Raw genomic sequence first — 26190 nt, 5'->3', positions numbered from 1 at the left:
CTTTAAATTTTTAAAGGTTGATTTGCCGATTTATATACATTTAAATATAGTACTGTAGCGTTATGTTGGGTGTATTTTGATAAGAGCATTTTAGCTCTGAGCTGAAGCACTGATCTAAAGAAAACCTCTCCCCCCTCAAAGTTATCAGATTTCCTTAGCTCATCAGCTTGGAACTGGTTTGCATCAAAGTGACAGTTTTGGGGAGGATGGCACCGAGAAGAGGCCAAATAGTTTGGAATCCTGCTATGAGATGTCTGGAGAAAGGGGCCTGTAGGTGATAAAAACTCTTTGAAGTGGATGAGAGCCGAAATTCCGACATAGAGCTACGAACCCGGGCCAACCGGCATTTCCAAAAGATGGCATGGATTGACATCAGTCATAAATCAAGCCCCCCTCCAATAGGACACTGGGGGCTGAAACCGAAATCCAATCTCAAGAACTCAGGAACCAATCACCTATTGATCTGACAGACTATAAAGAACAGCGCACGGTCTCTCTTTCTCTCTCTTTCTCTCTCTCTCTCTCACCTAAACGTAAATGAGACTGATATATATATATAACGAGAAGTTACCTGACATAAATACTGACCTGCGTAGTTATTTAATGTCTGACTAACAATACTAATGAGAGACTCACCTTCGTCTTACTAACCGGTATTGTAGTCAATGTGTTTATAACCTTTTTTGTTTAACGATTTGTGTTATCATATGCGATCCCATGGTCTTTGATTTGGTCACGGAAGTGATTTGTCTTTGATTTGTTGATCTAGAGTTGAATTTTTAATTCGTTTTTCCCTTTTTTATAATTAGTGTAGTGCAGTGTAGTGTACCTTAGTGTTGTTTTTGAATACATTTGACAATTCATATCTTTGGAATTGGTGTCTGCGTCCAATTATTACAGAAATTGAGTTCTACAAGATTCCAGGATTCGTGATAAGGTGATACTATAAATTCACTTCTTTAATTGAAATTTATAAGTGTACCTTACGCTACATAATTGGTGCCTCGTGTGAGGAATCTTAGACTGAAAAGAACTAACTTCTGTAATAGTTATTGGATAGCTTTGTCCAGAAATCCAGATTCCAAAGTTTTTGAAACAAGAAAACTTTTGTAGGCGCGATACACTGTTTGTACTCTAGAGGGCGCTCTAGACTTACACACGTGGTATTCTGTATGGTCTCCCAAGTCACAAAAGGTTTTTGTCTGTTTTAGTTTACTTGTGGTAAATTGTTGATATTCTAAGTTTTGGCATTAGAGTCATTAAGTGATTAATCTCTTACTGTTTGGTTGGGTTGTTACTGAATAACCAAAAACAATGATGACCCAAATGTCCCCATGTGAAGCATTGATTATGAAAGTATCAGGGATTGAGATCCCCGAATACATTGAAAGCCTAGGCGGTTTGGACTTTGATGAAGTAGAGTCGCGTCGAACTCAGTTGTTGAACGACACTACGACGAAACTCGAAAAAGAAGAGGCGATAGATGTTGTGAAGGTTGTGTCTAGCTTAGCGCTTGCGAGCTCAAGGCTAGTGGATTTGAGCATAAGTAAGTTTGAAAAATTGAAAAAGCTAGGAGAAAAGTATGCGAAAGTGAAAGACGAAAGAGCCGAACTGCATGGAATGGCTTTAGAACTCGAAGGAAGACTAGAGGCTTGTGGAAATCAAGTAATTGTGTTGGATGCTGAAAGAGAGGATTTAATTGAACAAAGGGAGCAATTAAGAAATGAATTAAGAGAATGTCAAGAAGAATTGGAAACAATTCTGAGTCAAGTAAAAGATCTGCAAAACGACAGAGATAAAGCAGCGGAAAATGAGAGGATAGCTGTCAAGGACTGTGATGTTTTGGAAGCGCGTCTTCACAAAACAGTCAGGGAGAAAGATAAGGGTACTTTAAAAATGGAGATACTCGAAGGCGAGGTCAGACATTTTAAAAGGGACAGTGAAGAAAAAAAGAGTAAATCAGGAGCTTAGGGGAGAACTCAGATCACGTGACATTGAAAATGAGTATCTCAAGCAACAAATAGAGGCCCTAAAAACTGCATCTCGGTGGGCTGCAAGGCCGACTCCAGACAGAAAAAGGGAACAGCCAGAACAGGCCAGGATACGGAGTCGCACACCGTCTCCATTTCTAAGCCCTGGGTTGCCTCGCCCTGATCTGTCCCCTGCCCGTAGTCAGTCCCCACCCAGGGCAAGGAGCCCGTCGCACCGGCGAAATTCCTCCCCCGAGAGTCTGGACCGAAAGGTTGACATGCGACAGCTGAGAGAACTGGCTAAAGATTGTGAGGTTTTTAACCCAGCAGACAAGGAAGGAAATGTGGAAGCGTATATTAAGGACATTAAGTATGCTTTGCGTTTCTATCCTGATGCTACGGAGAAGGAAAATGTTCTCCTAATCCGCAAAACCACCTCTCGCCAAGTCCATTCTTGGATGGAGAGGCAAGGGTCCATGGTCTGTGATAGTTTTCCGCGATTGTGCAGAGCATTAATTAGGGACTATTCCAGGTTCATTGACCCGGTGGCAGCAGTGACTGCCGCACACCAGATCAAACAGGGTAAATACGAGTCCCCCTGCGATTATTATGAGAAACTTAGGAAAACCAATTTTGCGGGTCAAGATCGACCCGGGGCCGAGGAAGAGGTGAGCTTTAAGGGTTTGTTTGTTGCTAATTTGTTTCCAGCGATTAAGGAAATGATCATATTACATGCAGACGCTATGAATATGAACATGGCCGAAATTCGTAAAATGGCACAAAAAGCTTGGGAAAGCAAATTGCGCTTCTGATGGTAAAGACACAAGCACCCGAGTACTGGCAGTGCACTCTGAGTGCCCTGTTTCTCCACTGGAGTTAAAGGGGGCCGGGATGCCCAAGGACAGAACCCGAGACCCCCAGGCTTACAAGGAAAAGTATGAGGAAAAGCAATCTGCTCCTAGCCCAGTTGGGTCAACTCAATCTCTGAGCAAGGCTGCAGGTTCTGAGCTGCTGCAACGCTTAGCTCTGCTCTCGTTGCCCCCTCTTCCCAAAATGGAAATTAGTAGCCAGGGTAAAGGGCCGGACCTGCCACCTGAGCTGGGACTAGCTCCGGAGACACCCCCTGTCCCTCCGTGTGTTTGATTGGATGGGAGGAACAGCAGGGGGGTTTCCCTGACACATCAGCTCACTGGGACCTCCCAGTGGGGGAAGCTGCCTGCAAGCAAGCTGAACCTTTGACGATGTTACTGGGTGACCTGACACAGAGAGGCAGAGCCAAGCGAGTTTACATAGAAGTGACCATTGAGAGTGTGTGGAAGTGTGAAGTCTTGTTGGACACTGGGGCTGAAATTTGTTTAATATCCGCCACCACATTTGACGACCTGAAACAAATTATGGAAACCTCAGACCGACGACTGAAAGTGGAAGCTTGTAGTGTGAACATTACAAGTTACACAGAGACTAAGGCACAGCTCACTCGAAAGGCGTGGTTAGAATTCACTTTTGGGAAGATGAAATTGGTTCACCCAGTCTATATTTCCCAATTTGAAACCGAGAAGTTGATCATTGGTCAGGATCTTTTGAACAGGTTAGCACCGCTTATCGATTGTAAACAGAACAAGTTGTGGGCTCAAGTGCAATCACCAAAGCAGGTGGAATTGAATGACAGACATAATACAGCCACCAAGGTACTTCCCCATTGAGACCATTTTTGTGCATGTCCCTAAAGGGGGCATCGCTCACATTGATGATTTAGCTCTGTACCAGTTAGACTCTGAGCGATATGAAACTGAAATTGAAATAGTAGACGCCTTCCAGGGACACAATTGTAAATTGGACAGCGTTCTTAGCGAAAGGGTAAAAGTGGAAGGCACTAAAATCATAGAGTTTGCAATAGACCAAACCAGTTTGCAAACCACCCTCCTAGAGTCACGTGAGAGAAAGCACAGGCTGTCTCACAGCTGGGGGGTCGGGGATATGGTATTCATAACGTTGCTCCTGAGCGGCTGGATCATAACAGGAAGTGTGATATGGATGCTAGCCAAACATCTGTGGGTATTGCACGACAGAGTGCATAACTTCAAAGGAGCACCGGCTTACCATCTAAGCCAACCATTCGAACCTAGGTCCCTGCCCACTATAGGCATTGGTGATGGTGATAGTGGAGGTCAGGTGCCCGAATAACCTTTGAATTCCCAGTCACCTCCCTCTGTTAATCAACTTCCCCATATTGGTTACCGTCAGTAACCACACTCAATATACTGAGTAATACTAATACTAATAGTTTTTTTTTTTTTTTTTAATGTACTTGTGTTATAATATGTAACCTGTATATGTGCTAGTATAGGATTGTCAATTTGATTGGAATACATTCTGCTTAGATAATAAACTATTAGTTTTTTTATTTTTATTTCTCAAGGTCATGAATGGTGAAGTCCACTGTTGAATTCTGTTACATAACTTTGAGATAAATACTTAACGTCTTATTTTGTCTTGAAGGGGATAACGTCCTAGTCGACCTCAGTCCCATTCAAGAAAGGGGGTATGTAGCGTTATGTTGGGTGTATTTTGATAAGAGCATTTTAGCTCTGAGCTGAAGCACTGATCTAAAGAAGACCTCTCCCCCCCAAAGTTATCAGATTTCCTTAACTCATCAGCTTGGAACTGGTTTACATCAAAGTGACAGTTTTGGGGAGGATGGCTCCGAGAAGAGGCCAAATAGTTTGGAATCCTGCTATGAGATGTCTGGAGAAAGGGGCCTGTAGGTAATAAAAAACTCTTTGAAGTGGACGAGAGCCAAAATCCCGACATAGAGCTACGAACCCGGGCCAACCGGCATTTCCAAAAGATGGCATGGATTGACATCAGTCATAAATCAAGCCCCCCTCCAATAGGACACTGGGGGCTGAAACCGAAATCCAATCTCAAAAACTCGAGAACCAATCACCTATTGATCTGACAGACTATAAAGAACAGCGCACGGTCTCTCTTTCTCTCTCTTTCTCTCTCTCTCTCTCACCTAAATGTAAATGAGACTGATATATATATAACGAGAAGTTACCTGACATAAATACTAACCTGCGTAGTTATTTAATGTCTGACTAACAATACTAATGAGAGACTCACCTTCGTCTTACTAACCGGTATTGTAGTTAATGTGTTTATAACCTTTTTTGTTTATCGATTTGTGTGTTATCATATGCGATCCCATGGTCTTTGATTTGGTCACGGAAGTGATTTGTCTTTGATTTGTTGATCTAGAGTTGAATTTTAATTCATTTTTCCCTTTTGTATAATTAGTGTAGTGCTACATTTAGTCTTTGTTTTTGAATAAATTTGACAATTTATATCTTTGGAATTGGTGTCTGCGTCCAATTATTACAGAAATTGAGTTCTAAAAGATTCCAGGATTCGTGATAAGGTGATACTATAAATTCACTTCTTTGATTGAAATTTATAAGTGTATCTTACGCTACAGTACTTTAATCTTAAATAATGTTTGTTTTATGAGGACCAACAATGACTGCAGTAGATGCTTTTATGACCCAGAGAGAAACAAAAAGAAGAAGCGGCTCTCGGGGTCCCAGCACACCAGATGCTTTCACTTTTATTTGATGTCACTGATGAGAATACCTCCAGTTATGGGAAAAGGAAAGACTATTGTATACACAGAAGATTAGTTTGAAACTACCAAACTGCAGCAGTATTTTAGCTACCACACTTCCATAAACAGATGGAAGGAAGAGGGAGTTAGGAGTCATTGGCCTTGATCAATATCTTTGCTTCCACTTTCATATTAGGTCACCAATCCGAATCTGCAATAACATGAAAAGCAAAGTATTTATTTTGATCCAAGCTGTTAAATATTACCCCCTAAGTATAACAGATGTTTCAAACTCCAACATATTGACAGGAGTGGTGCCTATAGTGTCAGTTGTACTCTGTATTGTTAAGGAACTATCACACTTGATGGGGGTTTAAAATGACAAAGCTCAACCTTGACTACAACACCTCTAGTTATACATTTTTCAATTTCTCCCCTCACAGATCTGGCTAAGGACCCCACCTAACTAAAATAGCCTTTATTTAGCAGGGTGAATAATATTATCCTAAAATCTCCTAAACACATTAAGGGCACAAAGCTAAAGCATTTACTAGTAATAAAACAGTTCCCTTCCTATTTCCCCTTAATTATCGCAAAGTCAAATGAGGTAATCGCAGCATTAATCTTTGATTTTCTTCCTTTCCAGATAGCAGTGCAATCCTGCGGCAGACAGGTAAGTGTAGTACAGTTCCAGTTACTAGTGATGTTCCACCTTTAAAAGAAGACTGAGACTTGCTTACTTCGACCAGTGTTAAGCTGTGCTTGAAGCTGTTGTCCTGTGATCCGCCTATCACACAAGCTGTTGACTCTCAGAAACATATCTTCTGATTCTGTTGTGGCTTTGGGTCTGCCAGACCTCTTCTGGCCATTTGACCCATCATGCTCGTATGGTGTCCATTAATAACTGAGTGATCCAAGGATCCTATCCAGTCTAGTTTTAAATGTATGTATGTATTGCCATTCAGCCAATAAAAGACTGTTAGGAACTTTTCTGGTGCAGCACACATACAACCATATATAAAAATGCACAGTTAAAGCCATCCTTTTCAAGGAGTTATTTTGCGTGTAGTAAACCTGTTTTGTTCGTGGCACACAGCTATGAATATAGCAGGAGTCACATTTTTTTTTCAGCCACTCTCCCCTTTTTGCACCTTGCATACAATTAACAGGTGTGCCGCACAAATTGGGGTTTTTAATATGGGAAATAATGTCCATTTTTGTGTGCAAACCCCTCTGCATGGTGCACCCTTTGAATATCTGGCCCTTACGGTCTTCACTATTATTTTTAAATTATTACATTTTTCATCTAAAAAACTGAGTTATATTTGTATTACAAAATATTAGCTTGCAACCCACTTCTGCCACTTCAGGCAATTTACAGTTTATACTTCATGGTTTGCAGGAAAAGTATAAGTACCAGATACAAATGTTCATTTCCATTCTAACCATACTAAGGGCCTGATTGTGATGGTCCTGCTCAGCCTGGCAAATGTTTAGATAATTTTGTAGGCCTATGTGTTTTCTGTTTTAGTCTTTGTGCCGTTTGTTTTTGTTCACATAAAATGAAAGTATTATTCTGCCCATAAACCTGTGTCTGTGCTCTGCTTTGAACACAATCTTTCTCACAACTGATATGGAAATCCTAGTAAACTTTCCAGTAACTACAGGTGGCTAGACATATGGTTACTTAATGTTTACATACTACCACTGGTGGAGCCACCCCGGGTGCCACCCCCAAAATTTAATATGCTACTGACAGTTTGATGCTGATTGACATCTCATTTCACCTCTTGTTGAAAGAAGCGTTTAGAGGCACATTTTTCAAATCGAGAACAAGGAAGAGGGAATAGTAATGTTGGTTGCGAGATACATAATAATAATAAGAACAAGAGCATACAGAACATGAAGAGAGAAAGAGTTATTTTCGCGATTGGTGAAAACATCATATCTGAAGTAAGTTTTAAGGTTTAGAATTGGGTTTAGGTTCCTGAACAACTTTAATGAAAGTTGAGTCGCTGTGTAAGTTAATGTTAGACCTTTGGCTCCATTAACAGATAGTTAATCAGATAAGAGAGATTGGTTGACAGTTTAGCCCATGGGTATCAATAGGCGCCCGCGGGCCAAATCTGGATGGCCAGGCGGTTTTGACTGGACCGCGAGAATAAGTTTAATGAACTTATTATCACATATATGTGTATATTTTTAAATGTAATGTTATGGAGGTTTGTTGCACTCAGTGCTTGTTATGGTGTGGAACCTAGTTGTAGTGTGAAAGAAAAATAATCTTCAATCAGGTTGGAGCGTTAGTTGCAATGCCTTTAATACACGCAGCGTGGAGAGCAACAGTGAATCAAGAAGATCCCAAAGTCGCTCTGCTTTCATGTTAAAAGTCAGAACTTTTTATAGACAGATAACCAGAAGATCTGGTTACAATTAATAAGTAATTACTTTTGTTATCTTAAAAGCTTGCTAAGCAGAATATATTATTAAAGGACGGAGTCCATGGGTCAATACAAGGATTAAGGAGCAGACACTGAAATCATACTGTTTGACATTGTCTCCAAGATTCTCATCGTAAATAACAAACAGAAAACAAGCTTCCTTCTGGCCTGTCCTTCTGGCTTGACCTTATCTTTTTTAAGTATACAGAGTAAAATAGATATGAAGGAAAGAATTTCTAACTTTCCTTCCACAGTAGCAATTCCTGGTTATTATCCAATATGATGTTACATATTAATATGGATGTCCTATATAGAGTAAGTGTTCCTTTAGTTAGTTGCGTGCAGATTCCCTGTCCGGTGTCTCTGTGCACATGCTGGACTGGGGCAAGAGCGGCACTTTATACTCCTCAAAATAACAGCACAAAAACAGGTATTCGGTTTGCCTGATTTCTATACATAAGAAGCTAAATTGTGCATCATTTGTTGTGTGGACATATGTCAGCCTCGCCTCTAAAATATAAAAATGCACACACACGACCGGAGGGTGCAGGTGCCATAGCTTGTGTTCTCCTAGAATTAACCCCAACGTCAGTGGTGGAAACAAATGATTTCAATGCAGACGCATATTTCTAGCAGCGCACACATCGAGAGTTGTGCTCTTCACCCGTTTCAATTACAGAGGCCCACCAAACTAGATATGTGATTGACCAGCACCAGAAACCATGTCCAGTTTGCATGTATAATGTTGGTTGATGTGTGATTGTTCGCTGGTGAAATGTGGTTGTGAAGCAAAGATATGTTTGAGTTCAAATCTGCCTGATTTCATGGAGATTTTGAGCTGTTTATTGACTACGAACTGACTCAGAAAGTTTCGGTCTCCAGTTGTCAAAATCTTCTGAGGGAGGACCCCCAGACCCCCCGCCCTCAATTACTCTATTGTGTTAGCCCTCATTTTTGAACATTAATTTTGTGCAGTTCACAGTTGGACAAAGGGAAATGGGGAATACTACAAAATGCTTGAAAGTTTATGTTGATCATATGACTACAATAATCTTTAATTAAAATGTAAGTGGTCTGAAACCGTTTTAAAACTAATACATACATTTATTTTAACATTTTATTTTTGTACTTTGTCAAATGAATGTACTAAATATAAGCAACGGGGTACATTACTAATTCACAGAATTGTGTGTGTTGGAAGGGGGCATTTAAAGGTGTGAGTTGAGCTACCTCTAATCAGCAATCATAGGATTCATTCATGCTCCTTAGATGCCAGGTCAGTGTTACACACTAATTTTCTGTCATGGACCATGGACCCCCTGAAGTAGTCTTGGCCACCCCATGTAAAAAACTCTAGATCCGCCACTCCATACTACACTGCTTCACAAACTGTACACAAACCTAAAGTTTACAACTTCTGAACGTGATGACTTACAATGTTTATGTAATTTCAAGAAATATATCGCTGCTCTAGAGGCAGTTCAGAGGAGAGCAAACAGACTTATTCCAGGTCTGAAGGGAATGTCCTACTGAGAGACTGAGGAACTGAACCTTTTCACCCTGGAACAGAGGAGACTACGTGGGGACTTGATCCAAGTCTTCAAAATCATGAAAGACATCGACCACATCAAACCAGAGGAGCTTTTCCAGATCAGCAGGGACACACGCACCCGGGGACACAAATGGAAATTGGGCTTCAAGGCATTCAAGACGGAAAACAGGAGACACTTCTTCACACAGAGAGGCGTCACAATTTGGAATAAACTACCCAGCGATGTGGTTGAAACTGAACATTTGGGAACATTTAAAAACAGACTGGATAGGATCATTGGATCACTTAGTTATTAATGGACACCAAACTTTCTTATGTTCTTATGTTCTCATTCCTAAAACTCATAGGGTTTGCACAAAACGCAGCACATGATTGTCCAGAAGTAATGTTTCACAATTGCATAATACTTGCATATGCATTATATATATATATATATATATATATATATATATATATGCTAGTATTATGCAATTGTGAAACATTACAGTTTCACCAGTCCCATATAATATGCTGTATATAAAAAATGATGGTGATGGCGACATCTAGCGGAGAACTGGGGATGTGTTTTGAACTGTGACAACGCCCTTGTCCAGGGCGACAAACAAAATATAAACGCAATACAAAGTGCAATAATACAGTGCAATTCAAGGCATAATACATCTTACAAATTCCAGGTGTATACGACATATACAGTACATTTTACATAAGTCTTACTTCCTAGATTGTATAAGCTGATAAATGCAGATAAGATGTTAAGTCACAGTCAAGGGCCAAGGGAAAGAGCATTGGGGAAATCAAAATAAATGACTGCTAGTAATGCAAGGCCAGTAGTATGATAATATGTTGTATAAGTGCTATCTTACAGGAGATTACAGAAATTACTATATTCAGAGTATATATTCAGAGTTTCTAAGTTAAAGTATTTTTAAATGACTTGTTATTTCAACATTTTATACTTTGGACGCTCCCAATACAGAATGTTACACTACACAGAACTCCACCACTTCTACAGATCAATGTAAATTCTTCAGTGACCCAAAGTTACAAAAGGCATAGACATCTCCTCACCACCCCATCAGCTCAAAAAGTTCCACACCGACATATCCCTTGTCCATTTTAAAGCAACCTCATTGGTAACCTCATTGAACATGTTGAAAAGACAGCCTCGCATCACTCGCATACAGAAAAAGAGTGGGGACACCCCCCCTCCTAGGGAAGAGGGGCCCTTGAGTTCAACTCAAGTTCAAGGTCAAAGGCCAAATCCCCTGCAGCCCCGCCTTTTAAAAATATATATATTACTACTGACAACAGCATTTATTAATGATTATAAAGTGATAATTAAATCCTTAGTAATGTGCTTTATAAACTAGAAATAAATTGCATTAATAAAGTGTTTGTCCACGTTTGTAACTTTGTGGTCATTATTTATAAATGAGTTCTTCATCATCTGTTAAGTCTTCATAAAGAATTTATATGGGACCGGAATGTGTTACCGAACAATCAAATATTTGTATCAGCTTTTATTGTAAACTACATGCTTTCATTGCTAGTCCTCAACCAGCTCCAATTACTTACTCCTCCAACTACTGATCCTAGAGGTGCTGCTGCTGACCCAAGTGCTACTCCAACTTGTGTGGATGACAGTGCTGCTCCTGCTACATATTACATATTACAAATGTAATAATGTTGGAGTATTTTACATATTCAAAATTAAAAACATACAAATTGTAATACTTGATGATTAAACATTGTTTTAAATTGAATTCTAAAATCATATATAAATGTTAAAATCCTAAAAGTGATTGCAAACCAAAATACAAAATGAACTAAATAAGCAAGTGCATTAAAGCAATCAAAACAATTACATGTGTAAAGGTGGTAAACTGCCACAACAACAACAATTTAACAAAACAGTCGAAATGCATTGAAATTTAACAGAAAATGTATCAGATAAATAAAAACAAAACAATCAAAAGGAACAGACACAATCAATCTGATGCATTTAAAGGAATAAAAGTGGTCAATGCATTAGACAAAATAAAAAACAAAACCACCAAACAATCAAAACAAAACAAAAACAAGTGCCTTTTAAAACAAATAATTTAATATAAAACAATGTTAAAACACGAGTTAAACCATTCATTCTCAAAATTAAAAGCACTTGGACTTGGGCTCCAGCAGGGGGAGTATCAGACCCTGGAGGTGGCATCCCATCATGGGATCCTAACCTCCCCCAGATCCTGAATGTTCCAGTTTTCAAAGGCTTCCCCCTTGCCCCTCTGATGGATCTCTAGATTGACATGATCTCTTACTAGGATCTTGGCCCTCCGTGCAATCGTCTTTGGGTCCGGCTCCTGCTTATTGAATAGACAGATATTCCATCCCTCCCACAGGGCCTGTTTCACCGTGCAGACGACGCGCCACCAGCACCCCAGAGTAGTCGATGTCAGTCCTCTGTCCGGTCGTCTGCACAGGAATGGTGAACCTGTGGAGGAATGGATAAAACAGGAGCCAGACCCTGCAAGCGGAGGGGCAGTCTTTAAAAATGTGAGTCTCCGTCTCCTTTCTCCGGCAACCTTTGTAGGGGTAGATGTCCACCTGGACTAAACCCATTCTGTACATGAACACTCGAGTGGGGAGACACCAACTCACAGCCATCCAGGAGACATCTTTCTCTGTATTTGTGTGGCAAACATGTATAGCATTAGCCCAGATATTTCTGCACACAATACAATTAACAATTACCTTTTAAGGACAAATATATTAGACAAAGACAACTGTATTGTAGCACCCACTGTGCTGGCGTAGTAAAAGCAGAGGCAAACACTGGATATTTTGCAAAAGCAGCACTTCTACACATGCACTTACTGTTTTTAATGGAAAGTATTATAGATTACAGAATAAAAACATACACAATTTTAATTCTCATGATTACAATTTTTAAAAGGACAATTCTAAAATCACTTAACATTTTTAAAATCTTAATGTGATTAAAATTCAACCAAAATACAGGAACTCAAATAACATGTGCAATAAATCAATCAAAACGATGAAATTGTGATAAAGGGCAAAACTGCCAAATGAAACACAATTAAACAAAATTGTCAAATGCATTGAAATTAACTGAAAACGCAGGAGGTGTTACTGTCAAACTGTCACAAGGGAGGAGTGCAGCAGAATGCTAATGAAATATATATAGGTCTGCTCTACTTTCTAGGACCTAGCAACTAGAACTAGCATGCTCTTCTGCATCCAATGCACGATAGTGATGTCCAAACTATATACATGTGACAGATTTGCAGTATGATTGCCTTTCTGGTGAACTAATCCAAGAAGATTTAATCTGTGAACGTTGTTGGCATGTTGAGGTCCTAGAGATCAGAATCTGTGATCTTGAGACCCAGCATGTTGATCTACACTGTATTAGTGATATAGAAGAATTGGTCAATCAGCCCATGAGAGAGATGGTGTGCATGCCAAAACCTAGGAAGGTTGAGACCTTTGAGCAGGACAGCTTAGAGAATTGCTGGGTTACAGAGAATTGCTGGAACCGACTAACAGGACCAGGGACCTCTACCGGTGTGGCAAGATGGGCCACATCACCCATGTCTGCCAGGTGCCACAGCCTCGGAGCCCGGCCAAGCCAGAAGGGGAAAGGCCCTCCTGGTACAACGCTCCCCCAGATACAGTAGCCACACCAGAAGACGCGGCTGAAGTGGGCCAGATCGGGCAGGGTCGCACCATGTACCTTCCGTGCACCATGGAGGGGCAGGCCTGACGGGGCCTGGTCGACTCCGGCTCTACAATATCCCTGCTGCACCCCAGGACCATCGCCCTGCCGGAAGTGGCGTGGGAAACCCCCTCACTGACGGTGCAGAGGGCAGAAATGCTGGGCACCAAGTTACTGTGGGTGGAGGTCGGCGGCCAGAGGTTCCAGCACAAGTTTTGTCTGCATCCTGGGCTTAAACTTCTTGTCCAACCTACAGGCAAGGCTGGACTTCCACACGCCGCAACTCCTGTTTCTGGGTGGCAGCGCCCTTCTCCTTTCCAATGCTGGTGATGAAGGGACCTGACAGGCTGCCACGCCAGCGAGAGTGCAGCACCGATGGAGACGGGGAAAAAGGGAAGCAGCCAACAGCAAGCGGCAGAACGCCATGCCAGCCCCACAAACTGCCATGCCAGCGAGAGCATGGCGTCGGCGGGGACGGGGAAAAAGTGAAGCCCCACAAACCACCACCAGCGGGCAGCGTGCGCGACCCTGGGGAAGCGAGCCACCAGCCAAGTTCATCCTGCTGCCGGGACTGCTCCCATCCCCGATCACAGTTGGTCCTGTACCTGGACGACCACCTGGTCTACGCCCCCAACTTCACCAGGGCCCCGACCAACTTCCTCCACGTCCTGGAGAGCATCCGCTGGGCAGGTCTGCTAAAGAGACAGGTCACCCTCCTGGGGCACATTGTGGGATTAGAGAGGGTTGCCACAGACCCCACCAAAGTAGCAGCTGTACAAGACTGGCCCACCCCCACCTCAGTTGCAGAACTCCGCAGCTTCCTGGGCCTGGCATCTTATTATCGTCTCTTTGTCCGGGACTTTACACATGTGACTCAGAATCTGGCAACCAGTTTCTCCTGGTTGCTATGGACTACTTCACAAAGTTGCCAGAGGCATACACTCTCCCCGACCAGAGCACTACCACCATAGCTGGCACCCTGCTGAAGGGGATGTTCATACGCTTTGGAGTTCCTGATTTGCTGCACAGCGAGCGACCAGGGCAGAAACTTCAATTCCCAGGTGTTTGGAGAAGTGTGCCAGTGTCTGGGGAACCCGAAAGACGCGGCCCACCACCCTTCATCCCTAGAGCGACGGGCTGGTGGAGCTGGCCAGACGCTCGCCACGCAGCTGTCCACTTTTGTTTCAGACCACCACCTGCCTGGGCTTATCACACCACAGTCCAGGAGTCCACAGGGTGCACGCCAACCTTCCTGATGTTCGGCCAAGAGCTCCACACGCCAGTGGACCTGGCATTCGGCGCCCCTCCCGGCTCAAAACTTGGACCCCCAGCAGGAACAAATTACATGTGGGAGCTTCAGGAGTGGCTACGCCAGGCACACGACTTTGCCCGCAGCCACCTCACCAGTGCTGGGGCCCCTCCAGAAGCACCACTATGACCAGCACAGCAGGAGCCTAGGATTCACTGCTGGAGACCAGCTATGGGTCTACAATCCCCACGGTCGGAAGGGATTGTCTCCAAAACTTACGCCCTGCAACATGTTAGAAGTGGTGGGGACGGTGTGCTATCAGGTGTGGCACCAAGTGGTGGTCCTACACCGTGATCACCTGGCCCCCTATCAAGCTCGCTAGGGCCCCGCGGCACCAGTGGAGACGGAAGCAGCTGTCAAGTCAGAGGGCCCGGACGATGTTCCCCCCTGCGGAAGGAGGGGACACAGGACAACGAGAGCTCTGCCCATAGTGATAGCATCAACCCCCTCCTCGACTGCTGGATTATGATTGCAGCCTGGGCGAATTGTTCAAGGCTGCCGGGACGTTCTGCCTGAGGAGGGTGCTGTGTAGGGCTCATCAGTATGCGAGCTGCGCAGGGACTGCTGGGAAGCACCCCACTGGACATTAAAGTTGACAGTATGACAGTTGGGGTTTGGGGATTGTCATCTTGCTACATTATGTCCCCCCATGTCCTCCCACTGTGTGTGTCCTTCTGTCTAGTGTTCTGTCCCCCCCCCACCCCCCACGTCAGTGTTGGAAACAGCCCTCCCTACCTTTCCTGTCTTTCCTCAGTCCTTTTGACTGCCAATTCCTGCCTTTCTAAAAGTGCATGTATGAAAATAAAGAGCTTTGCATTGATCTAAGTGTGAGTCCCTTGTTTTCGAGCCCTGCTTAAACAGTTACAGTATATTCAATTAATTTGTGCGGGTGGTGGAGTGACATTACAGTTGTTTCCGGGGGACTGTAATGATAAAATATATGCCACTTGCACAAACTCTGAAGACAAAAAAACAAGTAAAGGTATTTCCGGTGAGGACTGGTGGAAATTTTCTCTCTCCCTATGTCATAAAAAAAAAAAACGTCCTGACAGTGTAAAGTATTAGTACCCCAATGGGCTATGTTGATTGAAAAATACAAGAAGTGCGAGCAGAGAGCAACAATAAATACGTAAAATTATTTTTTTATGTGTATGTGGTTTTTATTGGTTTTATTGTTTATTTTAACACTTTAACTGCTGAGTTAGCATATATTTTTTGGATTTTGCTGCAAACCAAAACCCAGATAACACAGAACATTTTATCAACGTTTTAGTAAGGTTGTAGGTTGCTTTGGGCAAATTCAATGTTATGACAATGTCATAACAACATAAGAAATGTAACTTAGACTTAAAGACATTTTGTGGGGAGGTTATGGTTTGGCTGTGAAAAATGAAACGTGATTGGTCCAAAAGTAACACTGTGGCAATCCAGCAAGTGATACTGCAATTGGTTGACTGTATTAAAAGGGATTGAGCATTGTGGAATAGTTGGCTGATTAGATTTTTACCTTTCTTTAATTAATCACTTTATTTCTTTACTTTCAGTGCACTTTTCTTGTACATATTAGTAGTAATATAGGGCACTCTTTAAGGGGGGTTAAGGGGAATTTGACCTTTTGGCCTTGAACTTGAGTTGAACTCGGGGGGGGGGGGGGGCTTGTATTATGTCACAGAAAATTTACCATATTGATGGGTGGAGTTGACAGGGCACCAAAGGAATATACAGGGTGGTGGGGGTCTTCAACTGTTTTTCAAACCCTCCAAAAGATTTGTCTTTAAGACAGACTGATTCTTTAGTAAAATAGCATTTTTTCTCAATACATGTGAAGCTCCAAAAGAGCTCTATGTATGTCAGTTATGTCAGTTTGGAGCTTTCTGAGCTAGTGGGGGTGGCGAGGAGATGTCTACGTCCTTAGTAACCTCGGATTGGTGAATAATTAGTATATTTGGTGGCGGAGTTGACAGGGCACTGAAGAAATAGCCTATCAGGTTAGAGTTTGGTTTGAAGAATTTAAATATTTGGAGTTAACAGGGCACTGAAGACAGGGGTGTCTGTTTTCAATTTAAGAAGTGGCTCTGTTTACATTTGAGGCAATGTGGCTGGGCCCCCCTAACGTGGGGAGAGATATCGATCTGTAGAAGCGGAGGGGCTGGGAGACACAAGTCATTTTCCCCAAACACATTGTATTAGGAACATCTTGTTAAAATAATAAGCAATAACAACATATATAAAGAATAAAAAAAACATGCTCCTTAGGGATAGAAAATTTAAATAAATAAATAGAAAGAAAGAGAATGAATGATATAAAAGAGAAACTGTATTAAGTGAGTAATTTCTTCACATAGCGCTGCTTAGTAATAATGAGAAATGTCTAGAGTTCTCGATTGTGATAGACGCTGTCTTCTCACCAAGAGATGGTGTAAAACATACCCTGATACCCTGAACATATGAAATTAAAAGAAATGTAAAGCTTGAATAAATACAATGATCAATTGTGTGTGTGTCTGTGTCTGTGTGTGTGTGTGTGTGTGTGTGCGGGTGTGCGTGTGTCTGTGTCTGTGTGTGTGTGTGTGTGTGTGTGTGTGTGTGTCTGTGTGTTTACATATATACCGAGCGCAGGCTGGAACGCTTTTCTCAAGGGCTCAGATTCTGATGAGAACGAGCTGTTCTCTAGCCGCCTGTATTTAAAAAAAAAAAACACAATAATGTGATAAAGAATTCTACCAGAAACAATGTTGGAAACCTGTAACTATAAGGCTATCAACATATAAGCATTATTCTTAACCATTAGGCTTTATATAGATATAAAAACATGATATCGATTTAATTAATAAATGATGGTTACGACAAAACATTTAGGAATCTGGAGGCACATACAGCCCGCAGTGTATGAAAAGATAACATGTGTGGTAGTGGTGGGGGTTTGTAACATCAATCACGCATAGAGAGAGAGAGAGAGAGAGAGAGAGAGAGAGAGAGAGAGAGAGACCACTTAATGAACCCCCCTTGTTTAAAGAGGTATTTTGGTTCTAAAATAAAATACAATATAATAAGAGATGTATAGAAACCTATAGAAAAGACAATTTTATTTATTTCGTTTTAAACGTGTGTATTTAATGTTGATGTCATAATGTTTAGGGTCAACTGCTTATATAACTATATTCTTTATATAGTTTTAAACATGTGGGGATATACACTCACCTAAAGGATTATTAGGAACACCATACTAATACTATGTTTGACCCCCTTTCGCCTTCAGAACTGCGTTAATTCTACGTGGCATTGATTCAACAAGGTGCTGAAAGCATTCTTTAGAAATGTTGGCCCATATTGATAGGATAGCATCTTGCAGTTGATGGAGATTTGTGGGATGCACATCCAGGGCACAAAGCTCCCGTTCCACCACATCCCAAAGATGCTCTATTGGGTTGAGATCTGGTGACTGTGGGGGCCAGTTTAGTACAGTGTTCATGTTCAAGAAACCAATTTGAAATGATTCGACCTTTGTGACATGGTGCATTATCCTGCTGGAAGTAGCCATCAGAGGATGGGTACATGGTGGTCATAAAGGGATGGACATGGTCAGAAACAATGCTCAGGTAGGCCGTGGCATTTAAACGATGCCCAATTGGCACTAAGGGGCCTAAAGTGTGCCAAGAAAACATCCCCCACACCATTACACCACCACCACCAGCCTGCACAGTGGTAACAAGGCATGATGGATCCATGTTCTCATTCTGTTTACGCCAAATTCTGACTCTACCATCTGAATGTCTCAACAGAAATCGAGACTCATCAGACCAGGCAACATTTTTCCAGTCTTCAACTGTCCAATTTTGGTGAGCTTGTGCAAATTGTAGCCTCTTTTTCCTATTTGTAGTGGAGATGAGTGGTACCCGGTGGGGTCTTCTGCTGTTGTAGCCCATCCGCCTCAAGGTTGTACGTGTTGTGGCTTCACAAATGCTTTGCTGCATACCTCGGTTGTAACGAGTGGTTATTTCAGTCAAAGTTGCTCTTCTATCAGCTTGAATCAGTCGGCCCATTCTCCTCTGACCTCTAGCATCAACAAGGCATTTTCGCCCACAGGACTGCCGCATACTGGATGTTTTTCCCTTTTCACACCATTCTTTGTAAACCCTAGAAATGGTTGTGCGTGATAATCCCAGTAACTGAGCAGATTGTGAAATACTCAGACCGGCCCGTCTGGCACCAACAACCATGCCACGCTCAAAATTGCTTAAATCACCTTTCTTTCCCATTCAGACATTCAGTTTGGAGTTCAGGAGATTGTCTTGACCAGGACCACACCCCTAAATGCATTGAAGCAACTGCCATGTGATTGGTTGGTTAGATAATTGCATTAATGAGAAATTGAACAGGTGTTCCTAATAATCCTTTAGGTGAGTGTATATTATATATCAAAATAAGTGGAAAGACCTACAGAAAACTTTATTAAACATATGTCAACAACAAGTGTTGTACATGATCTACAACATACGAGATACATGTAATTTACAGAACATTTAAAGATATTAAGGTTAAATAAAATCTAATAAGCCTGATATTTTCATGAACAAACGACTGCCACCCTATGGAATGTCAAAGACATTTTCAAGCGCATGAACAGAAAGGTTGCGGGGATTGCGGCGGTCATCAGCGCGTTCATGCGCACAGCGCGGTGTTTAAATGCGGATTCGCGGTGGAGATTCAGACAAAGATCACACGAACAGCTACCAACATGCCCGGCCACGACCATGCGGAGCGGAAACTAAACTTCTCAAACTTTGATGGTAAGTATAATAAAATTAATCAAGAAATATAAGTGCAAAGTGTTTAGATAACCGTACACTCTTTCAGAAAGATTAAAATACAATGTGCTACATTTAAATACGTATTTAAGAAATCTAATATTTGAAATGTAATTAATATTAGAAATGTTTTAAATATATTTGAATTGTATTTAAACGTTTAAATTCTGTTTAAAGGAACCGTTGATTTTCAAACGTCTCAAGAGCCTTTTACACTAGATATTATTATTTATTGATGTATTTGTTTTATATTTATAAATAATAGGCACAACGCGATGTTTCTAACAAGCACCCGTGTATCTGCAGGATTACCGAGCGCCCCGTACAATGTGCTCGATCTCTACACGAGCGAATCAATGAACACGGGTAAGACTCATTTAATAATGTATCCACTGTATTAATTATATGCGTTATGAATGTATGTACATTTTTATTTTCATATAACCATATTTACTTTCAGATTTGTTCCCGACATTAGATGACGAGTGAACCAGCACGTCAAACGCTGAGCCGCATAGGTTATACTTTTCATTTTATACATGTTATAAATATCTCGCCAGGATGTGTGATGTTAAATTATGGATCTATACGGGCGGATTTTTATATTATTTTGTGTTTTTATCAGAGGATCTATCCAGACGGAAAATAACGCGTTCCGAGGGTGAGTGAGACCTTTATTCCGTCACTCCGAGAGATGGAGCCGTGGTTATATTGCACACAGTGCGCACAATGGCTCTATTGTCTGGCGCTGTCCGGCGTGCTGTGCTGAGCGCCTGCGCCGAGCCATCTGAGCAGAATGATGCGCACGCAGGCCGGCCCCGAGGCATGCTGGGATCTGTAGTGTTTAAAGGGCTGTAGTAGTCCACGTTTGAAAGTGAAAGTAACCTGGCTGCAGCCCCCAGACTAACCTAGGTTATTAACTCATGTTTATACATGTCTCCATTTAAGACACCGAAAGTGATGACGAGCTTGAATCAGGAACGCCAGATCTAAGAAGACGTCTGCATTTTATACGCTTTTACAACCGAGTATTTAAAACTATTATTTATGAAATGATAATATTGTCCGGGTTGTTGTCATTTTACAATTTCATTTCATAGCACAGACTTTATTGAGACTATTATTAACGTTGTTTATTATTGTAATACAACATTCTAGACGTAGTTATTCTTTTAAACATTTTTATATATTTTTATTATGAATGGTCTATTAATCTGAACACTATTGTATTAATAAGTGTAAGAATAGTTCATTTAAAAGCTATAGGTCTACATAAATCGAATTATGATAATAATATATTGTTTGTTTAAGGATGTTATGTATGTTATTATTATTATTATTATTATTATTATTATTATTATTATTATTGTGTGTGTGTGTGTTACTGTCTGTGATTAAATGTATCCGTTCTCATGTGTTTCAGGTTCATCGGAATCTATTTCAGACAGTTCATTACTGCGGCTGATTACACAGCAAGGTAGCCCCAGTTATTCACCAACAACACCCAGAGGAAACCACTCGGGTGTCTCTGCAAGTTAGGAGCCAGGACTCCCCGATGCCTGGACACCTGCATCACCAACCAGCGTCGTATCGATTGAAGAAGAAGATCTAACTACAACCTTGTGGGAGACTATCAATCTACAGGTTGAGTTGGCATCTACGGACCTGCGTGAGATGCTACATATAGTGTTGAATAACCAAAGACAGGTAATTGAGGGTCAAACAATCTTAATTAATGCCTTAGCAAGCTATATAAACAGGATCGGGGATTGACCATGTCTAAAAGTAATAAAAGGACCAATGATGCAGACATTCATGAGCAGGAGTCCAAAAGACCTAGAGAGAATGATCCTGATACGAATGATCCTGAGGCCTTAGAAAATGTACTGATTACCCCCGAGCTTATTAGAAATGGTGGGTGAAATAAACAACCGACCGGCGCCTGCTATAGACTTGTATCCCTCTGTAAATTCTGACTTGTTACAAATGGTTGATTCCTTAGAACACATACCCCTTCCGAATGCAAACAATTTAACAAAACAGCCCCAACTTATTACTAGTCCTGCTCCAACAGAAAACGTTCCTGAGTATGCCTCTAACCACGTTGTAAATAACAATTGTGTTGACACTTTTGAAGGTCTTCAGCATGCTTTAAACAATGTACAACAAAAGGGTTGTGGTGGAGGTCAGAAAAGTGAAGCTGCAGGTGTTGACAATGAGTTTAGTCGCGAGCTTAGCGATGTTCAAAATATCAACAAAGAGGCTGAAGATGTTCGGGGGGGTAACGATGGAACAAATACTTGTGGTGCTGGGGATTGTCATAATATCGATGCTGATAATAATGATGGGGGGTGCAGAGCACGTAGACAGACCAAACTTCCGTAATTTTGAAATTGTTCACAGATTTAGCTTTGCAGAATTAATCAACAGCGACAATTATGCCGAGATATTTGTTACAATGCATGATATTATACAAAATATGCTTGACCGAATTACCAAAACGTGTTAGACCCCAGGATGTGGTTCAGTTGGAGCTGAGAGCGGATTCATTATTTAGCAGTGTTTTTACCATAATGAGAGGTGATGAGTTAGATGTTGAGGCTTTCCTATCTAAAATAGAGAGTCAAGCCTCCATCTTGGCCGATGAAAGTCTGGTCTTGGTCATTAATGTTGTTCGTAACCCTGAGGGTGGTAACCCGTAGGCAATTGTCAAGTTGTCTCAAGACTGAAATAATTCATAAGAAACTCAGGCAAATAGTGATTGAGGGTAATACAAATAACAAAACATGCTTTGCGTATAGTATAGTATGCCTGATCAAACCTAATATAGCTGCAGAGCATGTTTTGCATGATGCTTTGCAAATGCATCATGCAGCAGGTCTATCGGAACAGGAGATGGTGACTTTTTCAGATATCCACAAATTTGAGGAGGTGATGGGTGTTAAGATCATAGTCTGGTACCATTGTGAGATAAATGATGTATTTGACACATTTCAAACTCACTCAGAGTTTAACCCCCACACATTGTTTATTTTCCTTCACGAAAAATCATTACTATGGTATTACAAATTTGAAGGCTTTTTTGGGGTGTTCGTATGTCTGTGATTTTTCCTACAAGGGCTTTAATGATAGGAAGAACTATCAATGCGCCGGGTACTGTAATGTGTGTTACCATCCGCAATGTCGAAAGGGTGAAGCTCCCACAGTGCGGTGTAAGGATTGTTTAAGGATCTGTCGGTCCGCTTTCTGTTTTTCCGAACACAAAATACCTAGAGGGGGTACGGGTCAAAGCACCAGCCCTTGCGATAAAACAAAATTCTGTCTCCAGTGTTACAGACAGTACACCTATAAAGAGGATAAACCCCACAAGTGTGCTGCTCTGAGGTGTCATCTCTGTAACGCCGACTTAACACCCGAGACCGAACACCAATGTTTCATACAGTCTGTTAAACCGGCACCCCTACATAACAAGTATGTCTTTTATGACTTTGAGTGTAGGCAGGAAGGAGGCGTTCATAAAGCGAATTATATTCACTGTATAGACATGTTGGATCGCGAGTGGGCTGCGGCCGGTGAGTCATGTGTTGAGGGTTTCTTTCAAAAATATCGCTGTCCAAAATATCGAGATTACACATTCATAGCTCATAATACTAGGGGGTATAACTCTTATATCTCGATGAAATATTTGGTGGAAAACGGTGTAACACCATCGCCATTACAACTCCGGACAATTACAGGTGCCGACAAAAGAGTTTTTCTACGGCCTCCATCCAATGGTTGGAATACATGTCCGACAATCATAACATCTTGATCAGACACGCATTGAATTATGGCGAGGTTGGAATGGGTCCCTACTTTCTGGATGGTTTTTCGGAGGAAAATGGGGTTTGTACGTCTTATGAGTTTGCCGGTTGTATTTACCACGGTTGTCCTCGATGCTTTGACGCAAACACTTTTAATCCTGTCACTCGTCAAATCTGTGGAGATATGCACTTTGATTTCTTACAAAGAATCGAGACTCTAAAAAACACCTATGGTTTAACTGTGAAAGTGATGTGGGAACATGAGTGGACGGCTATGAAAAAGCAGGATGGTAGTGTACGAACGTTTATGAAAACCTTTGATTTTCCCGAACGTCTCGAACCAAGAGACGCTTTGTTCGGAAGGCACACTAACGCAATCTGTTTACATTACGAGGTGAAGGCTGAGGAGAGAATAGATTACTATGACTTCACTAGCCTGTATCCCTTTGTTAACAAGACAAAAATTTACCCCGTAGGACACCCCACCATAATTTATTGCGGCTTTCTCGATCTCCAGCAATACTTTGGCTTAATCAAGGTCACGATGTATCCACCCAGGGGGGTTTTCTTGCCGGTTTTGCCTTATAGAGCCTTGTAGAACGTGCATTGAAACTGAAAACCAGACGGTGGAGTGAACACATGAGGATGATGAGAGGTCATTGACAGGGGTGTGGTGCAGCGTGGAGCTTAATAAAGCAATTGAGAAAGGATACAGAGACGGTAAAGTGACACGCTTTTTCCAATTACATCATGACACACCTTAAAGGGAAGCAGGAGGCTTCCGGCTACCCTTCATGGTGTACTGATGAAACCAGTAAAGAGAGCTATATTCAGAAATATCTTGAAAAAGAGGGAATCAGGTTGGATCCGAGCAACATAACTGTAAACCCTGCGAAGTGACAGATATCAAAACTGATTCTAAATAGATCTCCCTGTAGCAAGAACTAGACTGTAATATTCACGGACCGTGCAACCATTTTCAAAATCAGGTTGAAAAGGTTTGGCGGGGACCTGCGTACCATCAACTGTACATAGCTATAAATTCTGCATTATAATGTTTAAAATTAAATGGATTCTTTGTATATGACCCTGTAAATGCATCATTATCCACCAGCCCGATAATGACATGTTTTGGGAGCTGTCCGAGGATGAGGTTTTCCTGATTCATAACGCGAGTTCCTGCCGCGATGCTGTGCACTTTCATATAGACTCTTTCAATTGGGTACTTGGCGTTAGTGGTCATTAGAGCCTGAGCGTGGCCTAGTTTAACAGCCGGTGAAACGGACACCTTTTTAACAAACAGCGAGGCCGATAAAATAATGAGTTTATATTTTTCATCATCATCATCGCTCATCAGAAAAAAATCATTTTTGTTCCGAATCATTTTTATCTTAATATCAACCCCGTTGAGCATCAGTTTCTCTTGAAAAAATATGTCGGAATGAACATGACCAAAAAGCTCAATTGTTTTACTTGCTGTAGAAAATGTTGCTCTTTTTTTCAGACCCACGTTTGTGCCACCTGGATCCTTGACATCCATGGAGGCCGGAGCTGAACTGTTTGTTAAGAGTCTCCTCGCTATAATTAAGTATACACTCCATCAGTACTCTATAGGGGTATGTATTACTGCTTTGACTTATCAGTCTATCCCCCAGGGTTACATCCACTAGCGAGAAGATGGTAGTTGATAACCCCCACTTTGGCCTCCTTCTCGATAGCCTGTCCTTCTTCAGTCACAATTTTACAAGTGAGTAAAATAAGGGTATTATTCAAATCTAAATAATCTTCACCATTACCAGCTATGAAAAATTCCAGAGGGGCCGATTCTGAAATGGCTGAAAGAGGCGGAATCTCCACATAGATGCTTTTATCGATACTCGTTTGCGTGTAAGGGACCGTAAACAGATCCAGTTCTGATTTCACACATTCTTCTGACATGTTGTGTACAAAAGCCATGATTAAAATATATATCCCGAACAGGTTCTTGACTTTCTTTTAGGTTTTCTTTTAACGGTCTTCTTCTTCTTCTTCTTCTTTGGCTGCCTACTCTTACGAGTTCTACTACGGTCTGTCGCTGAATAAGTAAGTCTTTGTCTTTTGTTAGCTACCCCTCTCCGCCCTCCGGGTGGGCGTCGTCTTTTACTAGAGCCTCTGGCCAGGACCATTAGACCCGAACCCTCCTGATTATCATTGTTGGCGGATCTGGTCATAGCGCTGCTGATCACATCGCTTACGATGTGTTTGGCGGCTGATTTAAGATGCGGTTTCGCTATATCAAAACCTCTCCTGAGAAGAGGCATAGCCATCCTGAAAAGTCCTCGAAAGAATCCACCTATTCCGCTCCCATACATCACATTAGCTCCAGCGAACCCGGGCAAACCATTACCGGCCTGCATTTTGTAATAGTTCACATAGTCTTTAGGATCGACATATCCCCTCATGATAGTCATTTTAACTGTGTACACAATGTTTCACAGGTCGAAAATGTAGTTTGCTTATAACCTTACCAAAACGGAAGGGTATGTCAATTTTCTGATCCGATTTCACTTCAATCGTAAAATATTGTCAAAATGAGTCTTGGAGACAGGTACGTAGTGTGGCTTGTCATAAGTAATTGTGACCACATTGTTGTTTTTATCCTTAATATGTACATTTCTTAAAAGGGGGACATAACTATCCCCCACCCTCTGGTGTGAAATGATGTCCGTGTAGATATAAAGGGTGTAAAATCCTGCGCGGATATCCGCGGGGTATGGAGCTATTATATCCTTAAATTCATCCTCCTTGTTGGCGTAAAACCCTAAAATCCTGCCTAGGTTACCGCTGGTTTTAATTCTTATCGTAGGTGCAGACTCCATGTAAACTTTATTTTTAATCGAACTGTAATGTAATCTGACAGGTTGTTTCCCTCCAGAGATCTGTTTGTTAATCTCTTCTAATAATTTTTCAATATTTTCATAATAACCGTCTTGT

This window comes from Amia ocellicauda, chromosome 6 (genome assembly GCF_036373705.1).
Source record: "Amia ocellicauda isolate fAmiCal2 chromosome 6, fAmiCal2.hap1, whole genome shotgun sequence".
NCBI lineage: Eukaryota > Metazoa > Chordata > Actinopteri > Amiiformes > Amiidae > Amia > Amia ocellicauda.
The sequence above is the reverse complement of the archived record's forward strand: the minus strand, read 5'-3'. Positions refer to the sequence as shown.